Source organism: Hyla sarda, unplaced genomic scaffold (genome assembly GCF_029499605.1).
Source record: "Hyla sarda isolate aHylSar1 unplaced genomic scaffold, aHylSar1.hap1 scaffold_672, whole genome shotgun sequence".
In the NCBI taxonomy this organism is placed as follows: Eukaryota; Metazoa; Chordata; class Amphibia; order Anura; family Hylidae; genus Hyla; species Hyla sarda.
This window is the reverse complement of record NW_026610689.1, coordinates 142,501-153,551: the sequence shown is the minus strand read 5'-3', so window position 1 is coordinate 153,551 and position 11,051 is coordinate 142,501. Positions and strand designations below refer to the sequence as shown.

General features: G+C 42.1%; 1 pseudogene; it reads right to left on the bottom strand.

Moving 5' to 3' along the window:
• Positions 1-209: 209 nt before the first annotated feature.
• LOC130343167 (U2 spliceosomal RNA) lies at positions 210-312 on the bottom strand (annotated as a pseudogene).
• Between the last annotated feature and the right edge of the window lie 10,739 nt (positions 313-11,051).

The following is an 11,051-nucleotide window of genomic DNA, read 5'->3' as shown; positions in this document are numbered from 1 at the left end:
TGTCCAACCTGCACAGGTGTGCTGGTTGCTGAGCTTATTCAATTAAAGAGGACATTCAGCAGCAGCAGTCCTGTGCTTGGTCGCTCCAACAGGGGCCAGACACAAGCGACACCATCTATTGTCTTTTGCCTGCAGTAGGGGCCCACTGGACTAGCCAGCAAGCAGCTGCAGCAAATAAACAGGTAATCTTTCTTTCCAACACTGAACCCTGGTGGTGCATTTAATATATGCTACCAGATAGGGGACATATCAGATATTAAACTGATATAAACAGACACCACATTTGATACCAGCCAAAAGGAAGAATGAGAAGTGATTACTGTGAAAGGGGAGGAACCAACGCTGTCCCCTTCACATGCACCATCACTACTTGTAGGAAGGGAGGCTGGCTGGCAGCCTCCCATACACACTCTGGCTGGGTGGCAGTCACCCACCAGTACACACAGCAGACCCTAAACCAATATCATTATTGCTAAGCAGGAAGATGGGAGTCCATTTTACTCTGATGGACCATTTTTAAATGCAATCCATAACCTGGCTTTGGCAGGAACCCTTCTTACTCCTCCTACTTGCATTTGATACTGGGTTTAGGATCTGCATAGGAAACACACACACACACACACACACACACAAGCACACACTTACCTGTGTTGCCTGCTGACGCCTCCTTGGCTGTCCCCAAACGGTATAAAACCAACAGCCACGGGAAGCTGTAAGGATAGAGGACATACCTGCATCCTATTGGACTCACTTGTCTTGGTTAAATCCAGCTTATTTGAAAACCTATGGATCTGCTGCTTCTGCTCATGGCAGTGCTGCTTCTGACAAGGCTGTTCTTTGGTGGGCCTAGGTGACATCACAATCTCCATGGTTACATACACAACAAAGGTCAGATGTTGTTTACACCTGGCCATGCCAGTGGTATTGAGTAGCATATCACAGTGCTAAGGGTCCTGGATGCAACAATCTTTCAATGGGGAATAGCCGCACTGAGTTTGTCAAGTGCACCCATGTTTGCAACTCCAACAATACACACATATGTATGTATGTATGTATGTATGTATGTATGTATCTATCTATCTATCTATCTATCTATCTCTTTCTCTCTTTCTATATGTATATATATATATAGAGAGAGAGAGAGAGAGAGAGAGAGAGAGAGATGGAAATACTTTTTTAAACATGTTTTCACCTTTTTTTTTAACCTTCTTTTTTTCTTCTCTCCATGTTTTCCTTCTTTCCTCCTTTTTTCCTATGCTGCTGCTTCTTATTTTTCTTCTTTTTCAGACCCTATCATTGCACTATTGCTTATTCAATACCACCAGCAGATGGAGACACTATATTACAACATTAGTTGTGAGCAGCAGTTTGTACAAACAAATGCCTCATAGCTGATGTCCTATCCATTATTGCAAAGGATGGTTGGCTGGCAACATTTGTTTTTATTATTCCAATACCACAGTACCAATGCATGGTCAATCAACAGCAATGACACCCCCATGTCAATTAACAAGATTCAGCACCCACTACCTGAAAGACAGCTACCTATCATGTCATGTCCAACCTGCACAGGTGTGCTGGTTGCTGAGCTTATTCAATTAAAGAGGACATTCAGCAGCAGCAGTCCTGTGCCTGGTCGCTCCAACAGGGGCCAGACACAAGCGGCACCACCTATTGTCTTTTGCCTGCAGTAAGGGCCCACTGGACTAGCCAGCAAGCAGCTGCAGCAGTAAATAAACAGGTAATCTTTCTTTCCAACACTGAACCCTGGTGGTGCACTTAATATATGCTACCAGATAGGGGACATATCAGATATTAAACTGATATAAACAGACACCACATTTGATACCAGCCAAAAGGAAGAATGAGAAGTGATAACTGTGAAAGGGGAGGAACCAACGCTGTCCCCTTCACATGCACCATCACTACTTGTAGGAAGGGAGGCTGGCTGGCAGCCTCCCATACACACTCTGGCTGGGTGGCAGTCACCCACCAGTACACACAGCAGGCCCTAAACCCATATCATTATTGCTAAGCAGGAAGATGGGAGTCCATTTCACTCTGATGGACCATTTTTAAATGCAATCCATAACCTGGCTTTGGCAGGAACCCTTCTTACTCCTCCTACTTGCATTTGATACTGGGTTTAGGATCTGCATAGGAAACACACACACACACACACACACACACAAGCACACACTTACCTGTGTTGTCTGCTGACGCCTCCTTGGCTGTCCCCAAACGGTATAAAACCAACAGCCACGGGAAGCTGTAAGGATAGAGGACATACCTGCATCCTATTGGACTCACTTGTCTTGGTTAAATCCAGCTTATTTGAAAACTTATGGTGCTGCTGCTTCTGATCATGGCAGTGCTGCTTCTGACAAGGCTGTTCTTTGGTGGGCCTAGGTGACATCACAATCTCCATGGTTACATACACAACAAAGGTCAGATGTTGTTTACACCTGGCCATGCCAGTGGTATTGAGTAGCATATCACAGTGCTAAGGGTCCTGGATGCAACAATCTTTCAATGGGGAATAGCCGCACTGAGTTTGTCAAGTGCACCCATGTTTGCAACTCCAACAATACACACATATATATGTATGTATGTTGTATGTATGTATGTATGTATGTATGTATGTGTATCTGTGTATCTATCTATCTATCTATCTATCTCTTTCTCTCTCTCTCTCTATATGTATATATATATATATATATATATATATATATATATATATAATTTTTTTTTCTTTTAAATATATATATATATATATATATACATATATAGAGAGAGAGAGAGATGGAAATACTTTTTTAAACATGTTTTCACCTTTTTTTTACCTTCTTTTTTTCTTCTCTCCATGTTTTCCTTCTTTCCTCCTTTTTTCCTATGCTGCTGCTTCTTATTTTTCTTCTTTTTCAGACCCTATCATTGCACTATTGCTTATTCAATACCACCAGCAGATGGAGACACTATATTACAACATTAGTTGTGAGCAGCAGTTTGTACAAACAAATGCCTCATAGCTGATGTCCTATCCATTATTGCAATGGATGGCTGGCTGGCAACATTTGTTTTAATTATTCCAATACCACAGTACCAATGCATGGTCAATTAACAAGATTCAGCACCCACTACCTGAAAGACAGCTACCTATCATGTCATGTCCAACCTGCACAGGTGTGCTGGTTGCTGAGCTTATTCAATTAAAGAGGACATTCAGCAGCAGCAGTCCTGTGCCTGGTCGCTCCAACAGGGGCCAGACACAAGCGGCACCACCTATTGTCTTTTGCCTGCAGTAGGGGCCCACTGGACTAGCCAGCAAGCAGCTGCAGCAAATAAACAGGTAATCTTTCTTTCCAACACTGAACCCTGGTGGTGCACTTAATATATGCTACCAGATAGGGGACATATCAGATATTAAACTGATATAAACAGACACCACATTTGATACCAGCCAAAAGGAAGAATGAGAAGTGATAACTGTGAAAGGGGAGGAACCAACGCTGTCCCCTTCACATGCACCATCACTACTTGTAGGAAGGGAGGCTGGCTGGCAGCCTCCCATACACACTCTGGCTGGGTGGCAGTCACCCACCAGTACACACAGCAGACCCTAAACCCATATCATTATTGCTAAGCAGGAAGATGGGAGTCCATTTCACTCTGATGGACCATTTTTAAATGCAATCCATAACCTGGATTTGGCAGGAACCCTTCTTACTCCTCCTACTTGCATTTGATACTGGGTTTAGGATCTGCATAGGAAACACACACACACACACACACAAGCACACACTTACCTGTGTTGCCTGCTGACGCCTCCTTGGCTGTCCCCAAACGGTATAAAACCAACAGCCACGGGAAGCTGTAAGGATAGAGGACATACCTGCATCCTATTGGACTCACTTGTCTTGGTTAAATCCAGCTTATTTGAAAACCTATGGATCTGCTGCTTCTGCTCATGGCAGTGCTGCTTCTGACAAGGCTGTTCTTTGGTGGGCCTAGGTGACATCACAATCTCCATGGTTACATACACAACAAAGGTCAGATGTTGTTTACACCTGGCCATGCCAGTGGTATTGAGTAGCATATCACAGTGCTAAGGGTCCTGGATGCAACAATCTTTCAATGGGGAATAGCCGCACTGAGTTTGTCAAGTGCACCCATGTTTGCAACTCCAACAATACACACATATGTATGTATGTATGTATGTAATGTATGTATGTAATGTATGTAATGTATGTATGTATGTATCTATCTATCTATCTATCTCTTTCTCTCTTTCTATATGTATATATATATATATATATATATATTTTTTTTTTTTTTTCTTTTAAATATATATATATATATATATATATATATATATATATATATATACATATATAGAGAGAGAGAGAGATGGAAATACTTTTTTAAACATGTTTTCACCTTTTTTTTTAACCTTCTTTTTTTCTTCTCTCCATGTTTTCCTTCTTTCCTCCTTTTTTCCTATGCTGCTGCTTCTTATTTTTCTTCTTTTTCAGACCCTATCATTGCACTATTGCTTATTCAATACCACCAGCAGATGGAGACACTATATTACAACATTAGTTGTGAGCAGCAGTTTGTACAAACAAATGCCTCATAGCTGATGTCCTATCCATTATTGCAATGGATGGTTGGCTGGCAACATTTGTTTTAATTATTCCAATACCACAGTACCAATGCATGGTCAATCAACAGCAATGACACCCCCATGTCAATTAACAAGATTCAGCACCCACTACCTGAAAGACAGCTACCTATCATCTCATGTCCAACCTGCACAGGTGTGCTGGTTGCTGAGCTTATTCAATTAAAGAGGACATTCAGCAGCAGCAGTCCTGTGCCTGGTTGCTGCAACAGGGGCCAGACACAAGTGGCACCACCTATTGTCTTTTGCCTGCAGTAGGGGCCCACTGGACTAGCCAGCAAGCAGCTGCAGCAGTAAATAAACAGGTAATCTTTCTTTCCAACACTGAACCCTGGTGGTGCACTTAATATATGCTACCAGATAGGGGACATATCAGATAGTAAACTGATATAAACTGATATAAACAGACACCACATTTGATACCAGCCAAAAGGAAGAATGAGAAGTGATAACTGTGAAAGGGGAGGAACCAACGCTGTCCCCTTCACATGCACCATCACTACTTGTAGGAAGGTAGGCTGGCTGGCAGCCTCCCATACACACTCTGGCTGGGTGGCAGTCACCCACCAGTACACACAGCAGGCCCTAAACCCATATCATTATTGCTAAGCAGGAAGATGGGAGTCCATTTCACTCTGATGGACCATTTTTAAATGCAATCCATAACCTGGCTTTGGCAGGAACCCTTCTTACTCCTCCTACTTGCATTTGATACTGGGTTTAGGATCTGCATAGGAAACACACACACACACACACACAAGCACACACTTACCTGTGTTGCCTGCTGACGCCTCCTTGGCTGTCCCCAAACGGTATAAAACCAACAGCCACGGGAAGCTGTAAGGATAGAGGACATACCTGCATCCTATTGGACTCACTTGTCTTGGTTAAATCCAGCTTATTTGAAAACTTATGGTGCTGCTGCTTCTGATCATGGCAGTGCTGCTTCTGACAAGGCTGTTCTTTGGTGGGCCTAGGTGACATCACAATCTCCATGGTTACATACACAACAAAGGTCAGATGTTGTTTACACCTGGCCATGCCAGTGGTATTGAGTAGCATATCACAGTGCTAAGGGTCCTGGATGCAACAATCTTTCAATGGGGAATAGCCGCACTGAGTTTGTCAAGTGCACCCATGTTTGCAACTCCAACAATACACACGTATGTATGTATGTATGTATGTTGTATGTATGTATGTATGTATGTATGTATGTATGTGTATCTATCTATCTATCTCTTTCTCTCTTTCTATATGTGTATATATATATATATATAGAGAGAGAGAGAGAGAGAGAGAGAGAGAGAGAGAGAGAGAGAGAGAGAGAGAGAGAGATGGAAATACTTTTTTAAACATGTTTTCACCTTTTTTTTTAACCTTCTTTTTTTCTTCTCTCCATGTTTTCCTTCTTTCCTCCTTTTTTCCTATGCTGCTGCTTCTTATTTTTCTTCTTTTTCAGACCCTATCATTGCACTATTGCTTATTCAATACCACCAGCAGATGGAGACACTATATTACAACATTAGTTGTGAGCAGCAGTTTGTACAAACAAATGCCTCATAGCTGATGTCCTATCCATTATTGCAATGGATGGTTGGCTGGCAACATTTGTTTTTATTATTCCAATACCACAGTACCAATGCATGGTCAATCAACAGCAATGACACCCCCATGTCAATTAACAAGATTCAGCACCCACTACCTGAAAGACAGCTACCTATCATCTCATATCCAACATGCACAGGTGTGCTGGTTGCTGAGCTTATTCAATTAAAGAGGACATTCAGCAGCAGCAGTCCTGTGCCTGGTCGCTGCAACAGGGGCCAGACACAAGCGGCACCACCTATTGTCTTTTGCCTGCAGTAGGGGCCCACTGGACTAGCCAGCAAGCAGCTGCAGCAGTAAATAAACAGGTAATCTTTCTTTCCAACACTGAACCCTGGTGGTGCACTTAATATATGCTACCAGATAGGGGACATATCAGATAGTAAACTGATATAAACAGACACCACATTTGATACCAGCCAAAAGGAAGAATGAGAAGTGATAACTGTGAAAGGGGAGGAACCAACGCTGTCCCCTTCACATGCACCATCACTACTTGTAGGAAGGTAGGCTGGCTGGCAGCCTCCCATACACACTCTGGCTGGGTGGCAGTCACCCACCAGTACACACAGCAGGCCCTAAACCCATATCATTATTGCTAAGCAGGAAGATGGGAGTCCGTTTCACTCTGATGGACCATTTTTAAATGCAATCCATAACCTGGCTTTGGCAGGAACCCTTCTTACTCCTCCTACTTGCATTTGATACTGGGTTTAGGATCTGCATAGGAAACACACACACACACACACACACACACACAAGCACACACTTACCTGTGTTGTCTGCTGACGCCTCCTTGGCTGTCCCCAAACGGTATAAAACCAACAGCCACGGGAAGCTGTAAGGATAGAGGACATACCTGCATCCTATTGGACTCACTTGTCTTGGTTAAATCCAGCTTATTTGAAAACTTATGGTGCTGCTGCTTCTGATCATGGCAGTGCTGCTTCTGACAAGGCTGTTCTTTGGTGGGCCTAGGTGACATCACAATCTCCATGGTTACATACACAACAAAGGTCAGATGTTGTTTACACCTGGCCATGCCAGTGGTATTGAGTAGCATATCACAGTGCTAAGGGTCCTGGATGCAACAATCTTTCAATGGGGAATAGCCGCACTGAGTTTGTCAAGTGCACCCATGTTTGCAACTCCAACAATACACACATATGTATGTATGTATGTATGTTGTATGTATGTATGTATGTATGTGTATCTATCTATCTATCTATCTATCTATCTATCTCTTTCTCTCTCTCTATATGTGTATATATATATATATATAATTTTTTTTTCTTTTAAATATATATATATATATATATATATATATATATATACATATATATAGAGAGAGAGAGATGGAAATACTTTTTTAAACATGTTTTCACCTTTTTTTTACCTTCTTTTTTTCTTCTCTCCATGTTTTCCTTCTTTCCTCCTTTTTTCCTATGCTGCTGCTTCTTATTTTACTCCTTTTTCAGACCCTATCATTGCACTATTGCTTATTCAATACCACCAGCAGATGGAGACACTATATTACAACATTAGTCGTGAGCAGCAGTTTGTACAAACAAATGCCTCATAGCTGATGTCCTATCCATTATTGCAATGGATGGCTGGCTGGCAACATTTGTTTTAATTATTCCAATACCACAGTACCAATGCATGGTCAATCAACAGCAATGACACCCCCATGTCAATTAACAAGATTCAGCACCCACTACCTGAAAGACAGCTACCTATCATGTCATGTCCAACCTGCACAGGTGTGCTGGTTGCTGAGCTTATTCAATTAAAGAGGACATTCAGCAGCAGCAGTCCTGTGCCTGGTCGCTCCAACAGGGGCCAGACACAAGCGGCACCACCTATTGTCTTTTGCCTGCAGTAGGGGCCCACTGGACTAGCCAGCAAGCAGCTGCAGCAGTAAATAAACAGGTAATCTTTCTTTCCAACACTGAACCCTGGTGGTGCACTTAATATATGCTACCAGATAGGGGACATATCAGATAGTAAACTGATATAAACAGACACCACATTTGATACCAGCCAAAAGGAAGAATGAGAAGTGATAACTGTGAAAGGGGAGGAACCAACGCTGTCCCCTTCACATGCACCATCACTACTTGTAGGAAGGTAGGCTGGCTGGCAGCCTCCCATACACACTCTGGCTGGGTGGCAGTCACCCACCAGTACACACAGCAGGCCCTAAACCCATATCATTATTGCTAAGCAGGAAGATGGGAGTCCATTTCACTCTGATGGACCATTTTTAAATGCAATCCATAACCTGGCTTTGGCAGGATCCCTTCTTACTCCTCCTACTTGCATTTGATACTGGGTTTAGGATCTGCATAGGAAACACACACACACACACACAAGCACACACTTACCTGTGTTGCCTGCTGACGCCTCCTTGGCTGTCCCCAAACGGTATAAAACCAACAGCCACGGGAAGCTGTAAGGATAGAGGACATACCTGCATCCTATTGGACTCACTTGTCTTGGTTAAATCCAGCTTATTTGAAAACCTATGGATCTGCTGCTTCTGCTCATGGCAGTGCTGCTTCTGACAAGGCTGTTCTTTGGTGGGCCTAGGTGACATCACAATCTCCATGGTTACATACACAACAAAGGTCAGATGTTGTTTACACCTGGCCATGCCAGTGGTATTGAGTAGCATATCACAGTGCTAAGGGTCCTGGATGCAACAATCTTTCAATGGGGAATAGCCGCACTGAGTTTGTCAAGTGCACCCATGTTTGCAACTCCAACAATACACACATATATATGTATGTATGTTGTATGTATGTATGTATGTATGTATGTATGTATGTATGTGTATCTATCTATCTATCTATCTCTTTCTCTCTATATGTATATATATATATATATATATATATATATATATATATATAATTTTTTTTTCTTTTAAATATATATATATATACATATATATATATATATATATATATACATATATAGAGAGAGAGAGATGGAAATACTTTTTTAAACATGTTTTCACCTTTTTTTTACCTTCTTTTTTTCTTCTCTCCATGTTTTCCTTCTTTCCTCCTTTTTTCCTATGCTGCTGCTTCTTATTTTTCTTCTTTTTCAGACCCTATCATTGCACTATTGCTTATTCAATACCACCAGCAGATGGAGACACTATATTACAACATTAGTTGTGAGCAGCAGTTTGTACAAACAAATGCCTCATAGCTGATGTCCTATCCATTATTGCAATGGATGGCTGGCTGGCAACATTTGTTTTTATTATTCCAATACCACAGTACCAATGCATGGTCAATCAACAGCAATGACACCCCCATGTCAATTAACAAGATTCAGCACCCACTACCTGAAAGACAGCTACCTATCATGTCATGTCCAACCTGCACAGGTGTGCTGGTTGCTGAGCTTATTCAATTAAAGAGGACATTCAGCAGCAGCAGTCCTGTGCCTGGTCGCTGCAACAGGGGCCAGACACAAGCGGCACCACCTATTGTCTTTTGCCTGCAGTAGGGGCCCACTGGACTAGCCAGCAAGCAGCTGCAGCAGTAAATAAACAGGTAATCTTTCTTTCCAACACTGAACCCTGGTGGTGCACTTAATATATGCTACCAGATAGGGGACATATCAGATAGTAAACTGATATAAACAGACACCACATTTGATACCAGCCAAAAGGAAGAATGAGAAGTGATAACTGTGAAAGGGGAGGAACCAACGCTGTCCCCTTCACATGCACCATCACTACTTGTAGGAAGGTAGGCTGGCTGGCAGCCTCCCATACACACTCTGGCTGGGTGGCAGTCACCCACCAGTACACACAGCAGGCCCTAAACCCATATCATTATTGCTAAGCAGGAAGATGGGAGTCCATTTCACTCTGATGGACCATTTTTAAATGCAATCCATAACCTGGCTTTGGCAGGAACCCTTCTTACTCCTCCTACTTGCATTTGATACTGGGTTTAGGATCTGCATAGGAAACACACACACACACACACACACACACACACACACACAAGCACACACTTACCTGTGTTGTCTGCTGACGCCTCCTTGGCTGTCCCCAAACGGTATAAAACCAACAGCCACGGGAAGCTGTAAGGATAGAGGACATACCTGCATCCTATTGGACTCACTTGTCTTGGTTAAATCCAGCTTATTTGAAAACTTATGGTGCTGCTGCTTCTGATCATGGCAGTGCTGCTTCTGACAAGGCTGTTCTTTGGTGGGCCTAGGTGACATCACAATCTCCATGGTTACATACACAACAAAGGTCAGATGTTGTTTACACCTGGCCATGACAGTGGTATTGAGTAGCATATCACAGTGCTAAGGGTCCTGGATGCAACAATCTTTCAATGGGGAATAGCCGCACTGAGTTTGTCAAGTGCACCCATGTTTGCAACTCCAACAATACACACATATGTATGTATGTATGTATGTTGTATGTATGTATGTATGTGTATCTATCTATCTATCTATCTATCTATCTATCTATCTATCTCTTTCTCTCTCTCTATATGTGTATATATATATATATATAATTTTTTTTTCTTTTAAATATATATATATATATATATATATATATATACATATATATAGAGAGAGAGAGATGGAAATACTTTTTTAAACATGTTTTCACCTTTTTTTTACCTTCTTTTTTTCTTCTCTCCATGTTTTCCTTCTTTCCTCCTTTTTTCCTATGCTGCTGCTTCTTATTTTACTCCTTTTTCAGACCCTATCATTGCACTATTGC